At 34.5% G+C, this 18,217-nt stretch overlaps 1 long non-coding RNA gene across 1 annotated transcript; it reads right to left on the bottom strand.

The window, feature by feature from the left end:
- Positions 1-8,422: 8,422 nt before the first annotated feature.
- On the bottom strand, positions 8,423-17,943 carry LOC134273374 (uncharacterized). The gene is made up of 3 exons (XR_009993390.1): positions 16,391-17,943; positions 12,536-12,724; positions 8,423-8,753 (listed from the first exon to the last, which is right to left on the bottom strand). It is a non-coding gene; the product is annotated as an uncharacterized LOC134273374 (long non-coding RNA).
- Positions 17,944-18,217: the final 274 nt, after the last annotated feature.

Raw genomic sequence — 18,217 nt, 5'->3', positions numbered from 1 at the left:
TTTATAATAAACGCACAGAAATGTGTTGTGTATGTTTCGAATTTGCAGCTTTCCACTAGCAACTGGTGGTACCTCAATAGGAGTGTAAAATTCTCTGAAAGGTATATTGTAAACATATTACATATGGCTGTGTATTCTTTTTTAGCGGCTTTGGCGGAATGCAGCAATCACTAAATCAAGTACAAAGCTAAAAGTCTTGTACATAAACATAAATAAGAATATCTACGCTAACTTATTCAAAAGTCAATTTCCACCAAATATTGTACAAGCTAAATATAATACATTTACAGCATTAAAGAAACAAATCTCTTTGAAGGTATTGCCCTGCATAAGAACAATTTGAATCCCCTACACTAAGGATGCTCTGTGCCAAGTTTCACTTTGGTTCTGGAAAATGATATTGTGAAATTTTAAACAATGATGATAATGGATAAAATTATGTTTTTAAAAAATTTACTGGTTCCTTTAGCTCAGATGGGCTAATAAGTATGCAACAGGCACAGTTTTGCAGTTGACATTGAAATGCGACTGGACATCTCTTCAATCTTGTTTTAGAAAACTACATGTACATGCCCTATGTACTGAATTCCTTGGAATCATACACATGTTTATGCCTTTAATTAGTTGTATGTGCCAAAATAACAATTTTTTTTACGTCATTCTGTAAAAAATACACATACATGTATTACAAGATCTTATATTCCTGCTGAAGACAGAGGATCTATCTTAATCATTAGAATAAGTAAGTCTAAACTTTGAAAGGGAAGACCTTAATAAAGAGGTCAACATGCTACACAAACAAAATATTATTATATTTAAAAATAACATTTATTCCAATGTAATTACTGGTACATGTATTTCTGTTACAAAAACTATTTCACTTGAAAAACTGAGAGCAATTGATATGTTCATATTTGTGGATTTATGTTGTCAAATCAAAATTTAAAAATGATACACAGTGTGTTTAAAAATTGTCTTCACAAACCAAAACTTGACTTATTTTCACTATGCTGTTTATTCCATGTCACATCCAAACAGATGATCTTCTGGCAAATCATGGTCATGCTTGGTATCAAAATTCAGTATTCAGATGAGTCACACCTATCCAAAAGAAATTGAAATTTTTTAATTTATAATTCTTTTACTAATAAAAAGTGCAATTCATGAGATTATAAATTAGATTATCAAATTGAGAGATAAGATATTGTCACATTTTCTGTGTATAATTTGTAAATTTTAATGTACTCTTTCATCAATTAAAAGAAGTTTACACCAATTAAGGCAGTCATTTATGCTATCCCCTAATAAGACAACATACAAGTGCAAAATAATCATGCACTAGTGGGTTTAGGATAATGTGCTAGAGTATTTATGACAACATACTAGCACGAGGTGACAATGTGCTAGCATGTACGTCAGTGATAATATGCCAGCACACTGAATCCAACATGCAGTGAAGCTAACACTCAACAGATTGTTTAGAGTTGTGTTTGCATGATATTTTGTTTTGTGTTAACACAGCAGCGTGTTGTTTAAAGCTGCATTGGAGTGGCAGTCTGTTGAAATTAACATGCTAACACACTGCAACTTCACATCATTGGAACACCATAATTTTAAAACTGGCAAACCAATATCTTATGATTACTAACTAGGTAATTGCAACTGTAAATGCTGATTTCATGGTGACAATAATACCGGTAATTCACTGTATATCTGAGAACTGATCAATTATAATAAGGCGTGTCCAGATAGGGCCACTTGCTAAAGCTCAATAGCACTTTCGTAAAAGCGTGCCATCTTACCGACACAAAAGACGCCATTAGGCTATCACACAGCTCGCCATCACAACACTGAAAAACACTTTCGCACTAACACAAGTTCGCACCACACGCTGTCACACTAACACACAACACACTGTCACGCTAATACAATTTCACACAATAAAATATCAGGCTAACACAAGTTCACACAACACACTATCATGCTAACACGAATTCACAAACACGCTGTCTCACTAACACAAGTTCACACAACACGCTGTCTCGCTAACACAAGTTTTACACAACACGCAGTCTCGCTAATACGAGTTCATACAACACACTGTCTAGCTAACACAAGTACACGCAACACACTGTCACGCTTAGATGAATTCACACAACACACTGTCACGCTAACATGAGTTTACACAACACGCAGTCTCACTAACACGACACAATACACTGTCACGCTAACACGAGTTTACACAATACACTGTCACGCTGTCACAAAACAGGCTGTCTCACTATTCACTAACACAAGTTCGCACCAAATGCTGTTTACACACTGTCATCCTAATACCATTTCACACAACACACTGTCATTCTAATACCATTTCACACAACACACTGTCAGGCTAACACGAGTTCACACAACACACTGTCACGCTAACACACAAAACAGGCTGTCTCACTATTCACTAACACAAGTTCGCACCAAACGCTGTTGCGATAACACACTGTCATCCTAATACCATTTCACACAACACACTGTCATCCTAATACCATTTCACACAACACACTGTCAGGCTAACACGAGTTCACACAACACACTGTCACGCTAACACAAATTCAAAAAACATGCAATATCGCTAACACGAGTTCACATAACACGCAGTCTGGCTAACACGAGTTCACACAATATGCAATCTTGCTAACACAAGTTCACACAACACACTATCTCTCTAACACCAGTTCACACGACAAATTTTCAGGATAACAAGTTCACACAACACACTGTCACGCTAACACGAATTCACACAACATGCTGTCTCGTTAATAAGAATACACACAACACGCTGTCTCGCTAACATGAGTTTACACAACACGCAGTCTCGCTAACACGAGTTTACACAACACGCAGTCTCACTAACACCAGTTTACACAACACGAAGTCTCGCTAATACGAGTTCAATCAACACTCTGTCTAGCTAACACGAGTTTACACAACACACTGTCACACTTACACTTTATACACGATTTTACACAACACGCTGTCCCGCTAACACGAGTTTACGCAACACATCGTCAAGCTAACAAGAATTCACACAACCCACTGTCAGGCTAACACAATTAAGTTCACAAAACACACTGCCTTGCTAACACAAATTCATACAACACACTGTCTCGCTAACACAAGTTCACACAACACACTCACATTGCTGAGTTTAAAGTAAAGGTCTACCCTAATTTGAAGAGGTTTAACACAAACATATCTCTATATTAGTAAAGAGCTTCAAATTTAAGACAAAAACATTTATGCAGTAATGTTCCTTAACATGCATCTGGCATATAAAATGAATGAGACCTTAAAAACCTCACAGTACATGTTTACTTAGCTAAGTAAAGGTCTAAATTGATGCTATTCAACAATATATATCAACATCTCTAAGTACAGTGAATGAGTGAAATTCTCAGAAAATATTATAAATCATTTTATCGATTAGATTTTACGTCGCAGGTTCCAATTTTGCTAAATGCTATAGCTCAGGTCATATCAAATTAGACTGCATAACTTCAAGATTTATTCTTATTAAAATAAAGTTTACGACAAATAGAAAATAAATTACAAAAGGCAAAAAAAATGCTAAAATTACACTTAATTAAAAAATATGCTCTAAACCATCAATTTTGCACCATGAAATGACTGAAAAATGTATGATGGCAAGAAACAAACATTACTTTTGCACAGCAGTCTTATGGAACAAAAAAAGGTTTCATTTTTCAGACCATTTTTTAAAACAAATTTTTTTTTTAACTGGGGGGGGGGAGGGAGTGTCACTTTAACCATTGAATAACCCCACAGATAAAAGTCAAGGGGTTTTAAGTCAGGTGAGTGTGGAGCCCATTTAATGGTTTTGAAAGAGTTGAATGGTCCTGCACAAATAACATTTGTTCTACCAAGTCTAAGGTTTAAGATTCAAAAGAAACATCTGATCTACACTTTACTCCACTCATTTTGTTCACAACTCAGTTATTTCACACACAGTGCTTGAGTCTCTGGATCATGTTTAAGCTAACATTCAAAATTTTTCATGTTCTATTTTTTGAACCCCAGCTTCCTTATCAAGTTTTAACACATTGAGCTAATGGGAAGTAATTTAAACTTGACTTTATATTGCTATTAGTAAGTTCTTTGAATAAACTCTCAGTGTGAACATTGAGCATGGTGCAAAATGTCAAATGCTCTCCATTGTCAAGTGCACAATCTAAATTAAAACTTAAGTTCTTTCACCCTTACAGCACACTGTCAATATATATTGAACGGAACATATTCTGATTAAGCAGTATAGAAATTCCTGATGATTGATTTTTATTGAATTAAACATTAAAAATGTTGAACTCTCTTTTTACAGTGATGTCAAATATGACGTCATAATTAATTAAAATGGTAATTATTTTTAAAATTTTTGATATTGATAAAAACTTGAGTCCTTCTAGCATAATGTTATATAACACATTTTTTAAATGTTCCTGTTTGCATGTCAATAGATTTTGAGGAAAGAAAATGGTTGCATGTTTATATAACACCCATCTTATGTGAATGAGTGAAATTCTCAAATAAATATTATAAATCAAAGTATCAATAAGAAGCTGAACCATGTTTTGACGTCGCAGGTTCCAATCCCATTGCTAAATGCTTTAGACAGGTTACTCCTATGAACTGCATAAACCAAGATTCTGTGTCATTTTAGGTGTTAGCACAAAATGGATCTCATACTTCTTAAAGGCAATAAGTGCTGATACAAGTCTATATTTTGCAGCTAATACCATCCCAAGTGGTGGCACCATGAAATGACTGAAAAATGTATGATTAAGGCAAATAAACAAACATTAAACCATTACAGCAGTCTTATCAAACAAAAAAAGCAAACTTTCTATTATTACAATTTTTTTAAACAAATTTCTTTTGCAATTTAACTGAGCAATATTTGTCCTTTTTTGTCAGTAAAGTATGATATTAAATAATTAAGACTTTTTGAGAACATCTATTTATAGCGAGTCCAGAGAGCAGCACAAATCCCTGCCCATAATGCGAGCTCTTATGATAACACCTTGGCAAAAGAAGACTGTGACTTGCACATTGCTCCACACAATTTTTCCGCAGTATACTTTGGACCCACAGTGCTTAGCTTCTTTAACATGTTTAAGCTACATTCAAAATTCATTTCTATTTAATTTGAATTAGCTATCCTTACTCATGTTCACATGGAGCTAATGGGAAGTAATTTAACGAGCAGTGAATTCATTCAAATTAAACATTTGAATAAACTCTCAGTGTGAACATTGAGCATGGATGCACCAAATGTCAAATGCGGCTTGACAAGCACAATCTAAATTAAAACTAAATAAGTATCTGCCCTCACCCTTACAGTCACACTGTCAATATATAATTAGTTGAATATATTCTGTAACATTAAGTGCAGTTTGAATTATAGAGTATGATCACTATGATAGATAGTAGGACTGTTGAAATTACATCCTCAAATTTAAAAAAAATAAAATATAAAGCTGTGGGGATTTACAAGGCAAACAGAGAGCGTCTGAACTGTAAAACAGATAATATATCGGTGTGTCTGTGTATTTCTAATAACATCAATGTATGTCACTGTCATGTAATCAGTAGTGTAAATTTTAAGTAATAAAAATATTCTAACCTTCATTCCAATGGTCCAAGCCAATCATACATTAAAATGTCGCCGTCAGCTCTTTCATCACTCGATACAATTATCACTGGGAAATCCGAAGCAGAGTCAAGAGTGTTCATCCTTGTTAATGTGACAGTCAGAATTTCCTCGTAAACAATTCACACAAGATTCTTAGAATATATGAATCGGGATAATTCTGCTTAGAATAATGTTCCAGAGAAGTGACAAAGTACTTCGTAGCTGCAGATTAAATGAGTGTGCATGTCTACAAACGGATTCTTTGTGAGAAAATGTTCAACTTCACAAATCATTCTATTTTCAGTTTGTAAACCATGGCAAACATGTGTCCGACGTCGACTCGAAGGGGCACACTAAAAACGGGATATACTAGAGACCTGATATTTACCTGACGTTTTAATTTTTAATTAAATGGTAATATTGAGTATTTTAAATTACTTATGTACAGACTTTATGACTTCGAGGCATATGCTATACAAAAATTCAATTGTTTGGAACATTTACAGACAAATTTGAATCAGGTCAAATCAGTGTTTAGTACATCGCGTCTTTAGTACCTTCCTATTTCCCACAATGCCGCGCGTTGTTTACAAACAAGCGCGAAAAAATCCTCTAAACTAGGTACTAATTATTGTTGTGTACATTATCACATTTTAAAATTATTTGAATAAAAAGAAAACAAAGAAACACCGAATCAAAACTATATCTTTTAGATGCATCAACTAAAAATGTGCACATGTATGCAGTAAAGGCTTGGCTGGCTATAGTAGACAACTTGTTCCTGAAAGGTTTCTCACATACATGTACTTGTTTTATATAAAAAACAATTAAATATAGCTGGAAGTTTATTTCTTTTTATATCAAATGACAAGATTTTATAAGTTCGAAATTATTTCAGTCAAACTTTTTCATAATATACCAATATTTTTAGCTATCAGAAAAAACGTGTATGAGCTATTAACCCCTAATTATAGGGGCCAGCCCCTTTTTCATTAACCTAATATGAAAGCTCTCGTAATTATACACAATTTTTGTTCTATATTTCTTACCAAATTATTCTCGGTTCAAAAGTTATTACACAAAAAGTAGCAAAAATTCAAAGAAAAAAAATTACTAAAATTTGCCGTTTTATAGCTTCCAAACTTTAGGAAATCAGCTTATAATTTTATCGTTCTGCACATCTACAATGTATTGGCTACAAGTTCTCCAACTTTCGTGTAAATATCTTACGTCCTTCTTGAGATTTTTAGTGGAAACGAGACATCAAAAATTTTCAATTAAAGGGCAATAACTCACAATTAAAGGCATGCATCAAAAAATTGAAAACAGGTGTAAATAGGTTTAATTACAAGGTATCTAACCTGAAAGTTTCATAAAAATCAGTCCAAAGGTCTTTGAGAAATCGCCTGTCAAAAATCGAGCGGGAAAAAAAAAATAAAATAATAATAAGAAAAAAAAAAGGAAGCGGAAGACCCTAATAACTAGAGCAAAGCTCGTTTGCAAAGCAACGAGTGGGTCTTCCTTCCTAGCGATAAGCAAAAGATTAAATGTTTCTGTCTAGATTGTCAACTTTGCTAACATTCTCTTTTTCGATTTGTCTCAAAAACCCTTACTTGAATTCTTTAATTTGGTGTGAGCATGAGGTCTAAAGGGTACTCTCTCTAACAGCATTCTTGAAATCGTACCACAACAGTTTAACTTCCAATATTATGACTTTTGATATCGGATATATCATCTTTGTTGCAATTATGTTTGTGAAACGTGTCATACTACAGAAACATAAGTGTTTTGCTACATTACCATCTTAAAAATGGCTTTAAAATCATTTAATATACAATATAACTAGGTAAATAAAATAAACAAATTATATAATAATTCAAAAAATCCAAATGTATTTACAATAATGATGAACAATCTTCATTAGTTGCAATCAGTAAGTAGAACAATACTTTTATAATAAACGCACAGAAATGTGTTGTGTATGTTTCGAATTTGCAGCTTTCCACTAGCAACTGGTGGTACCTCAATAGGAGTGTAAAATTCTCTGAAAGGTATATTGTAAACATATTACATATGGCTGTGTATTCTTTTTTAGCGGCTTTGGCGGAATGCAGCAATCACTAAATCAAGTACAAAGCTAAAAGTCTTGTACATAAACATAAATAAGAATATCTACGCTAACTTATTCAAAAGTCAATTTCCACCAAATATTGTACAAGCTAAATATAATACATTTACAGCATTAAAGAAACAAATCTCTTTGAAGGTATTGCCCTGCATAAGAACAATTTGAATCCCCTACACTAAGGATGCTCTGTGCCAAGTTTCACTTTGGTTCTGGAAAATGATATTGTGAAATTTTAGACAATGATGATAATGGATAAAATTATGTTTTTAAAAAATTTACTGGTTCCTTTAGCTCAGATGGGCTAATAAGTATGCAACAGGCACAGTTTTGCAGTTGACATTGAAATGCGACTGGACATCTCTTCAATCTTGTTTTAGAAAACTACATGTACATGCCCTATGTACTGAATTCCTTGGAATCATACACATGTTTATGCCTTTAATTAGTTGTATGTGCCAAAATAACAATTTTTTTTTACATTATACTGTAAAAAATACACATACATGTATTACAAGATCTTCTATTCCTGCTGAAGACAGAGGATCTATCTTAATCATTAGAATAAGTAAGTCTAAACTTTGAAAGGGAAGACCTTAATAAAGAGGTCAACATGCTACACAAACAAAATATTATTATATTTAAAAATAACATTTATTCCAATGTAATTACTGGTACATGTATTTCTGTTACAAAAACTATTTCACTTGAAAAACTGAGAGCAATTGATATGTTCATATTTGTGGATTTATGTTGTCAAATCAAAATTTAAAAATGATACACAGTGTGTTTAAAAATTGTCTTCACAAACCAAAACTTGACTTATTTTCACTATGCTGTTTATTCCATGTCACATCCAAACAGATGATCTTCTGGCAAATCATGGTCATGCTTGGTATCAAAATTCAGTCTTCAGATGAGTCACACCTATCCAAAAGAAATTGAAATTTTTTAAATTTTTTAATTTATAAATTCTTTTATTATATAAATATTGCATGTAGTTGAGTAATTTTCAGGGGTTAAGCAATATTTATTATATTATACTGAATGTTTTACAAATACATATTACAGTGAACCGTTTCCGCGCATAAATTAAGCAATGTTGACTGTTGCAAGGGTGTGGCTTCATTATTCAGCGGGCAGTAGTTTTTTTATCAAATGAGAGATTTTGTCACATTTTCTGTGTATAATTTGTAAATTTTAATGTACTCTTTCATCAATTAAAAGAAGTTTACACCAATTAAGGCAGTCATTAATGCTATCCCCTAATAAGACAACATACAAGTGCAAAGTAATCATGCACTAGTGGGTTTAGGATAATGTGCTAGAGTATTTATGACAACATACTAGCACGAGGTGACAATGTGCTAGCATGTACGTCAGTGATAATATGCCAGCACACTGAATCCAACATGCAGTGAAGCTAACACTCAACAGATTGTTTAAAGTTGTGTTTGCATGATATTTTGTTTTGTGTTAACACAGCAGCGTGTTGTTTAAAGCTGCATTGGAGTGGCAGTCTGTTGAAATTAACATGCTAACACACTGCAACTTCACATCATTGGAACACCATAATTTTAAAACTGGCAAACCAATATCTTATGATTACTAACTAGGTAATTGCAACTGTAAATGCTGATTTCATGGTGACAATAATACCGGTAATTCACTGTATATCTGAGAACTGATCAATTATAATAAGGCGTGTCCAGATAGGGCCACTTGCTAAAGCTCAATAGCACTTTCATAAAAGCGTGCCATCTTACCGACACAAAAGACGCCATTAAGCTATCACACAGCTCGCCATCACAACACTGAAAAAGGCACTTGGGCGCACTAACACAAGTTGTGGCTAAGAAAAAGTAGAAATTGGTTTATAATTAAATACTTTAAACCCGAAAGTAGTCCAATGACCAATTTTGGCTTTGCTATTCTTCATAAGATGATTTTTAAAAAAAGAATTTTCCTATATATGCCTATGTAAAACACCATTGTAGCCCCGCCCTAAACCAAGGGTCATGATTTAAACAAACTGAATCTTCACTACCTGAAGATGCTTCAATACAAATATGATCAATTATGGCTTTGTTATTCTTGAAAGACAAAGAATTTTCCTATATATTTCTAATACAATTTCACAACACTACCTGAGGATGCTTCATAAATATGATCAATTATGGCTTTGTTATTCAAAGAAGATTTTTAAAGAATTTTCACACAACACACTTGTGGTCCCACCCCCGGGGGTCATGATTTGAACAAACTTGAATCTACACACCTAAAGATGCTAACACAAAGGCTTTGTTATTCTTGAGAAGATTTTTAAAGACGCTATATATTTCTACTAAAACTTTGGTCGGCCATTGTGGTCCCGCCCTACCCCGGGGATCATGATTTGAACAAGTTAACACAATAAATATGATCAATTATTGCTTTGTTATTCAAGAAAAGAAGATTTTTAAAGAATTTTCCTATATATTTCTATGTAAAAATTTGGTCGGCCATTGTGGCCCCGCCCTACCCCGGAGGTCATGATCAAACTTGAATCTGATACCGAAAGATGCATATAAATATGATCAATCACATTCTTGTTTTTAAAGAATTTTCCTATATATTTATATGTAAAAATTTGGTCGGCCATTGTGGCCCCGCCCTAACACTGGGGGTCATGTTTGAACACACAACACACTCTCCTGGCACAGTGGTTCTTGAGAAGAAGATTTTTAAAGAATTTTCCTACATATTTCACACAACACACTACCTGAGGATGTTTCCCGATAAGTTTCATCTTTCCTGGCACAGTTGTTCTTGAGAAGAAGATTTTTAAAACATACCACCAAATTTTCATTAATTCCCAATTATCTCCCCTTGAATGAGGGCGAGGCCCTTCATTTGAACAAACCTGAATGCCCTTCACCCAAGGATACTTTGTGGCAAATTTTGTTGAAATTGGCCCAGCGGTTCTTGAGAAGAAGATGAAAATGTGAAAAGTTTACAACAACGACAACAACGACGACAGACAGACAACGGACAAATTGTGATCAGAAAAGCTCACTTGAGCCTTTGGCTCAGGTGAGCTAAATACACTTTCGCACTAACACAAGTTCGCACCACACGCTGTCACACTAACACACAACACAATGTCACACTAATACAATTTCACACAACAAAATATCAGTAACACGAGTTCACACAACACACTATCATGCTAACACAATTCACAAACACGCTGTCTCGCTAACACAAGTTCACACAACACGCTGTCTCGCTAACACAAGTTTTACACAACACGCAGTCTCGCTAATACGAGTTCATACAACACACTGTCTAGCTAACACAAGTACACGCAACACACTGTCACGCTTAGATGAATTCACACAACACACTGTCACGCTAACATGAGTTTACACAACACGCAGTCTCACTGTTAACACGAGTTTACACAATACACTGTCACACGAGTTTACACAATACACTGTCACGCTAACACAAAGTCACAAAACAGGCTGTCTCACTATTCACAAACACAAGTTCGCACCAAATGCTGTTGCGATAACACACTGTCATCCTAATACCATTTCACACAACACACTGTCATTCTAATACCATTTCACACAACACACTGTCAGGCTAACACGAGTTCACACAACACACTGTCACGCTAACACGAATTCAAAACAGGCTGTCTCACTATTCACTAACACAAGTTCACACAAACGCTGTTGCGATAACACACTGTCATCCTAATACCATTTCACACAACAGACTGTCATCCTAATACATTTCACACAACACACTGTCAGGCTAACACGAGTTCACACAACACACTGTCACGCTAACACAAATTCAAAAAACACACAACATCGCTAACACGAGTTCACATAACACGCAGTCTGGCTAACACGAGTTCACACAATATTTTTCAATCTTGCTAACACGAGTTCACACAACACACTATCTCTCTAACACCAGTTCACACGACAAATTTTCAGGATATCAAGTTCACACAACACACTGTCACGCTAACACGAATTCACACAACATGCTGTCTCATTAATAAGAATACACACAACACGCTGTCTTGCTAACATGAGTTTACACAACACGCAGTCTCACTAACACGAGTTTACACAACACGAAGTCTCGCTAATACGAGTTCAATCAACACTCTGTCTAGCTAACACGAGTTTACACCACACACTGTCACACTTACACTTTATACATGATTTTACACAACACGCTGTCCTGCTAACACGAGTTTACGCAACACATCTTCAAGCTAACAAGAATTCACACAACCCACTGTCAGGCTAACACAATTAAGTTCACAAAACACACTGCCTTGCTAACACAAATTCATACAACACACTGTCTCGCTAACACAAGTTCACACAACACACTCACATTGCTGAGTTTAAAGTAAAGGTCTACCCTAATTTGAAGAGGTTTAAAACTAACATATCTCTATATTAGTAAAGAGCTTCAAATTTAAGACAAAAACATTTATGCAGTAATGTTCCTTAACATATGCATCTGGCATATAAAATGAATGAGACCTTAAAAACCTCACAGTACATGTTTACTTAGCTAATTAAAGTTCTAAATTGATGCTATTCAACAATATATATCAACATCTCTAAGTATGTGAATGAGTGAAATTCTCAAATAAATATTATAAATCAAAGTATCAATAAGAAGCTGAACCTTACGTCGCAGGTTCCAATCCCATTGCTAAATGCTTTAGACAGGTTACTCCTATGAGACTGCATAAACCAAGATTCTGTGTCACGGTAGGTGTTAGCACAAAATGGATCTCATACTTCTTAAAGGCAATAAGTGCTGAGTACAAGTCTATATTTGCAGCTAATACCATCCCAAGTGGTGGCACCATGAAATGACTGAAAAATGTATGATTAAGGCAAATAAACAAACCATTACAGCAGTCTTATCAAACAAAAAAGCAAACTTTCTATTATTACAATTTTTTTAAACAAATTTCTTTTGCAATTTAACTGAGCAATATTTGTCCTTTTTTGTCAGTAAAGTATGATATTAAATAATTAAGACTTTTTGAGAACATCTATTTATAGCGAGTCTAGACAGCAGCACAAATCCCTGCCCATAATGCGAGCTCTTATGATAACACCTTGGCAAAAGAAGATTGTGACTTGCACATTGCTCCACACAATTTTTCCGCAGTATACTTTGGACCCACAGTGCTTAGCTTAATTCTTTAACATGTTTAAGCTACATTCAAAATTCATTTCTATTTAATTTGAATTAGCTATCCTTACTCATGTTCACATGGAGCTAATGGGAAGTAATTTAACGAGCAGTGAATTCATTCGAATTAAACATTTGAATAAACTCTCAGTGTGAACATTGAGCATGGATGCACCAAATGTCAAATGCGGCTTGACAAGCACAATCTAAATTAAAACTAAATAAGTATCTGCCCTCACCCTTACAGTCACACTGTCAATATATAATTAGTTGAATATATTCTGTAACATTAAGTGCAGTTTGAATTATAGAGTATGATCACTATGTTAGATAGTAGGAGTGGACTGTTGAAATTACATCCTCAAATTTAAAAAAAAAAAAATATAAAGCTGTGGGGATTTACAAGGCAAACAGAGAGCGTCTGAACTGTAAAACAGATAATATATCGGTGTGTCTGTGTATTTCTAACAACATCAATGTACAGTCAATGGAAAAAAGTATTCGTCATTTTAATTGGCGTTGCGTTAATCGCGATGACTCTCTCGGCTATTATTCACTCGCGCTATTTATAGAACAAACGAAATAGAATGAATCTTTCAATAAAGAGACTGGAGAAATTACGTCACGATTTTGTGACGTCATTTTGTCACTTGTGTGTCTGTAAACACTGGAAAACATCACTCGAAAACATGGGGCGAAAATCAGTTGAGTTGAGCACTGAGGTAAAAGAAATGATCGTAAAATCTGCAAACCACACTCCAAATAAAGCAGAACTGGCGAGAATGTTTGGTATACCAAGGTCAACAATCGTGAGTGTTTTGAATAAATTTGACAGACTGGGTACTGTAGAAAACTTGCCGAGATCTGGCCGTCGACTTTTGTTTACAACTCGGGACAAGACGAAGTTGAGTCGCCTCGCTAAAGCAAACAGAAGGGACACTTTGACAGATTTAACAAACAAACTGAACGAAGGAAGAGGAAGACAATTAAGTGAGAAAACAGTATTTAGAAAATTACGTGAAGAAGGGTACAAAAGGAAACGTGCAAGGAAGACTATGGTGGTTCGATGTGTGAACAGAAAACCAGAAGTCTCTGTCGAGACTGTAGCTCTACTGGTTTATACTTAAAACAAAGGAAGAGAAAAGTAGCAGTTGGGACTTGAGACTTTAAATCAGCAATAAATAGAAAAATGATCCTTGCCACTCATCAAGATAAAAACCAATGCACAGAATTATGTATCTTAGTATAGTCTACTTGTGTGCCAAGTTATACTGAAATCAGACCAAAACTGCAGGAGGAGTAGCATTTTGAAAGAATTTCACAGAAATTTCTATTTTTAGTAACCATGGCAACATTGTTCATTGAAATCAAAAACCGATGCACAGAATTATGTATCTTAGTGTAGTCTACTTGTATGCCAAGTTATATCAAAATCAGACCAAAACTGTAGGAGGAGTAGCATTTTGAAAGAATTTCACAGAAATTTCTATTTTTAGTAACCACGGCAACACCGTTTATCGAAATCAAAAACCGATGCACAGAATTATGTATCTTAGTGTAGTCTACTTGTGTGCCAAGTTATACTGAAATCGGACCAAATCTGTAGGAGGAGTAGCATTTTGAAAGAATTTCAAAGAAATTTCTATTTTTAGTAACCAAGGCAACACCGTTCATCGAAATCAAAAACCGATGCACAGAATTATGTATCCTAGTGTAGTCTACTTGTGTGCCAAGTTATAATGAAATTGGACCAAAACTGTAGGAGGAGTAGCATTTTGAAAGAATTTCAAAGAAATTTCTATTTTTAGTAACCACGGCAACACTGTTCATCGAAATCAAAAACCGATGCACAGAATTATGTATCTTAGTGTAGTCTACTTGCGTGCCAAGTTATACTGAAATCGGACCAAATCTGTAGGAGGAGTAGCATTTTGAAAGAATTTCAAAGAAATTTCTATTTTTAGTAACCACGGCAACACCGTTCATCGAAATCAAAAACCGATGCACAGAATTATGTATCTTAGTGTAGTCTACTTGTGTGCGAAGTAATATTGAAATTGGACCAAAACTGTAGGAGGAGTAGCATTTTGAAAGAATTTCAAAGAAATTTCTATTTTTAGTAACCACGGCAACACCGTTCATCGAAATCAAAAACCGATGCAAAGAATTATGTATCTTAGTGTAGTCTACTTTTGTGCCAAGTTATATTGAAATCAGACCAAAACTGTAGGAGGAGTAGCATTTTGAAAGAATTTCACAGAAATTTCTATTTTTAGTAACCACGGCAACACCGTTCATCGAAATCAAAAACCGATGCACAAAATTATGTATCTTAGTGTAGTCTACTTTTGTGCCAAGTTATATTGAAATCGGACCAAAACTGTAGGAGGAGTAGCATTTTGAAAAATTGTTTACAGACAGACAGACAGACAGACAGACAGACAGACAGACAGACAGACGGACAGACAGACAGACGGACGGACGACGGACGCATTACTATCGCATAAGCTCTTCTGGTCTCTGACCAGTAGAGCTAAAAACGGGTAAAATGGTGTCAAGAACGAAAAAACTGGAAAAGTGATAATGAATGGAAAAAATATATATTTTCCGATGAAAGTCAGATTGTTATCGGGACAGATAACCGTGTGTATGTGTGGAGAAAGGACGCCGAAGCGAACAGTCCCCATTTGATTTGTCCGCCATCGAAAAGGAGGGTAACACTTATGATCTGGGGATGCATGTGTTTTGATGGTATGGGAACTATTGTACCTGTCGAAGGTAATATAAATGCACTAAAATACTTGGAAATAGTTGACAATAATTTATGGCCTGTAATTGCCAGACATTTCCCGAACAAAGACTATGTTTTCCAAGATGATAATGCTCCCGTACATAGGGCTCTCGTAGTGAAAAACTATATGACCGAAAATAATATTAACTGCACAGATTGGCCAGCTCAGTCTCCAGATTTAAATGTGATTGAAAACATTTGGTTAAAGATCAAAAGAGAGCTTAAAGGCATGTCCGCAACTATTGAAAGTCGCGATCAGCTGTTTCAGGCAATCAGACAAGTGTGGGAAAACATCCCCTTGGAATACGTCCACAGCCTCTACGCATCCATTCCAGATCAGATTAAAGAAGTAATACGTATGAAAGGAAATCTGACCAAATATTAGGTAAGTGACTTTAATTTTAAGTATACAAATCTACGTTTAAAACTCTCGTTGTGAACGTAAACAACGCGACGCCATTTTGAAAATGACGAATACTTTTGTCCATTGACTGTACGTCACTGTCATGTAATCAGTAGTGTAAATTTTAAGTAATAAAAATATTCTAACCTTCATTCCAATGGTCCAAGCCAATCATACATTAAAATGTCGCCGTCAGCTCTTTCATCACTCGATACAATTATCACTGGGGAATCCGAAGCAGAGTCAAGAGTGTTCATCCTTGTTAATGTGACAGTCAGAATTTCCTCGTAAACAATTCACACAAGATTATTAGAATATATGAATCGGGATAATTCTGCTTAGAATAATGTTCCAGAGAAGTGACGAAGTACTTCGTAGCTGCAGATTAAATGAGTGTGAATGTATACAAACGGATTCTTTGTGAGAAAATGTTCAACTTCACAAATCATTCTATTTTCAGTTTGTAAACCATGGCAAACATGTGTCCGACGTCGACTCGAAGGGGCACACTAAAAACGGGATATACTAGAGACCTGATATTTACCTGACGTTTTAATTTTTAATTAAATGGTAATATTGAGTATTTTAAATTACTTATGTACAGACTTTATGACTTCGAGGCATATGCTATACAAAAATTCAATTGTTTGTAACATTTACAGACAAATTTGAATCAGGTCAAAGTAGTGTTTAGTACATCGCGTCTTTAGTACCTTCCTATTTCCCACAATGCCGCGCGTTGTTTACAAACAAGCGCGAAAAAATCCTCTAAACTAGGTACTAATTATTGTTGTGTACATCATCACATTTTAAAATTATTTGAATAAAAATAAACAAAGAAGCACCGAATCAAAACTATATCTTTTAGATGCATCAACTAAAAATGTGCACATGTATGCAGTAAAGGCTTGGCTGGCTATAGTAGACAACTTGTTCCTGAAAGGTTTCTCACATACATGTACTTGTTTTATATAAAAAACAATTAAATATAGCTGGAAGTTTATTTCTTTTTATATCAAATGACAAGATTTTATAAGTTCGAAATTATTTCAGTCAAACTTTTTCATAATATACCAATATTTTTAGCTATCAGAAAAAAGCGTGTATGAGCTATTAACCCCTAATTATAGGGGCCAGCCCCTTTTCGTTAATCAAATATGAAAGCTCTCGTAATTACCCACAACTTTTGTAATATATTTCTTACCAAATTATTCTCGGTTTAAAAGTTATTACACAAAAAGTAGCAAAAATTCAAAGAAAAAAAATTAATAAAATTTGCCGTTTTATAGCTTCCAAACTTTAAGAAATCAGCTATATAATTTTATCGTTGTGCACATCTACAATGTATTGGCTACAAGTTCTCCAACTTTCGTGTAAATATCTTATGTCATTTTTGAGATTTTCAGTGGAAACGAGACATCAAAAATTTTCAATTAAAGGGCAATAACTCACAAATAAAGGCATGCATCAAAAAACTGAAAACAGGTTTAAATAGGTTTAACTGCAAGCTATCTATCCTGAAAATTTCATAACGATCAGTCCAAAGGTCTTTGAGAAATCGCCTGTCAAAAATCGAGCGGGAAAAAAAAAGAATAATAAGAAACAATAGAATAACAGTAGGGTCTTCCGAAGGAAGCGGAAGACCCTAATAAGAAACAATAGAATAACAGTAGGGTCTTCCGAAGGAAGCGGAAGACCCTAATAATAAAATTGAAAAAGAAACCGAAGAATAATAGAAGGGTCTTCCGCTGAAGACGGAAGACCCTAATAAAGAAAATGCCTGAATGAAGCTACCTGCGCAGGAGTTATTGCCCTTGTCAACATTTTTTAAAGATTGAATAATTGATTAAATATAGGAAATATGCATTTTTAAAATTCTTTTACTTAAGAATATTAATCCTTACAACTATGGAAAATCATTCTTCCAAAATATATTGTTCTATTGGGTATGAATTTAATAAAATAATAGTTTTT

The sequence above is a fragment of the Saccostrea cucullata genome, unplaced genomic scaffold (assembly GCF_032062105.1).
Source record: "Saccostrea cucullata isolate Sc308-1 unplaced genomic scaffold, CSIRO_AGI_Scuc_v1 ctg8091, whole genome shotgun sequence".
Lineage (NCBI taxonomy): Eukaryota > Metazoa > Mollusca > Bivalvia > Ostreida > Ostreidae > Saccostrea > Saccostrea cuccullata.
The sequence above is the reverse complement of the archived record's forward strand: the minus strand, read 5'-3'. Positions and strand labels throughout refer to the sequence as shown.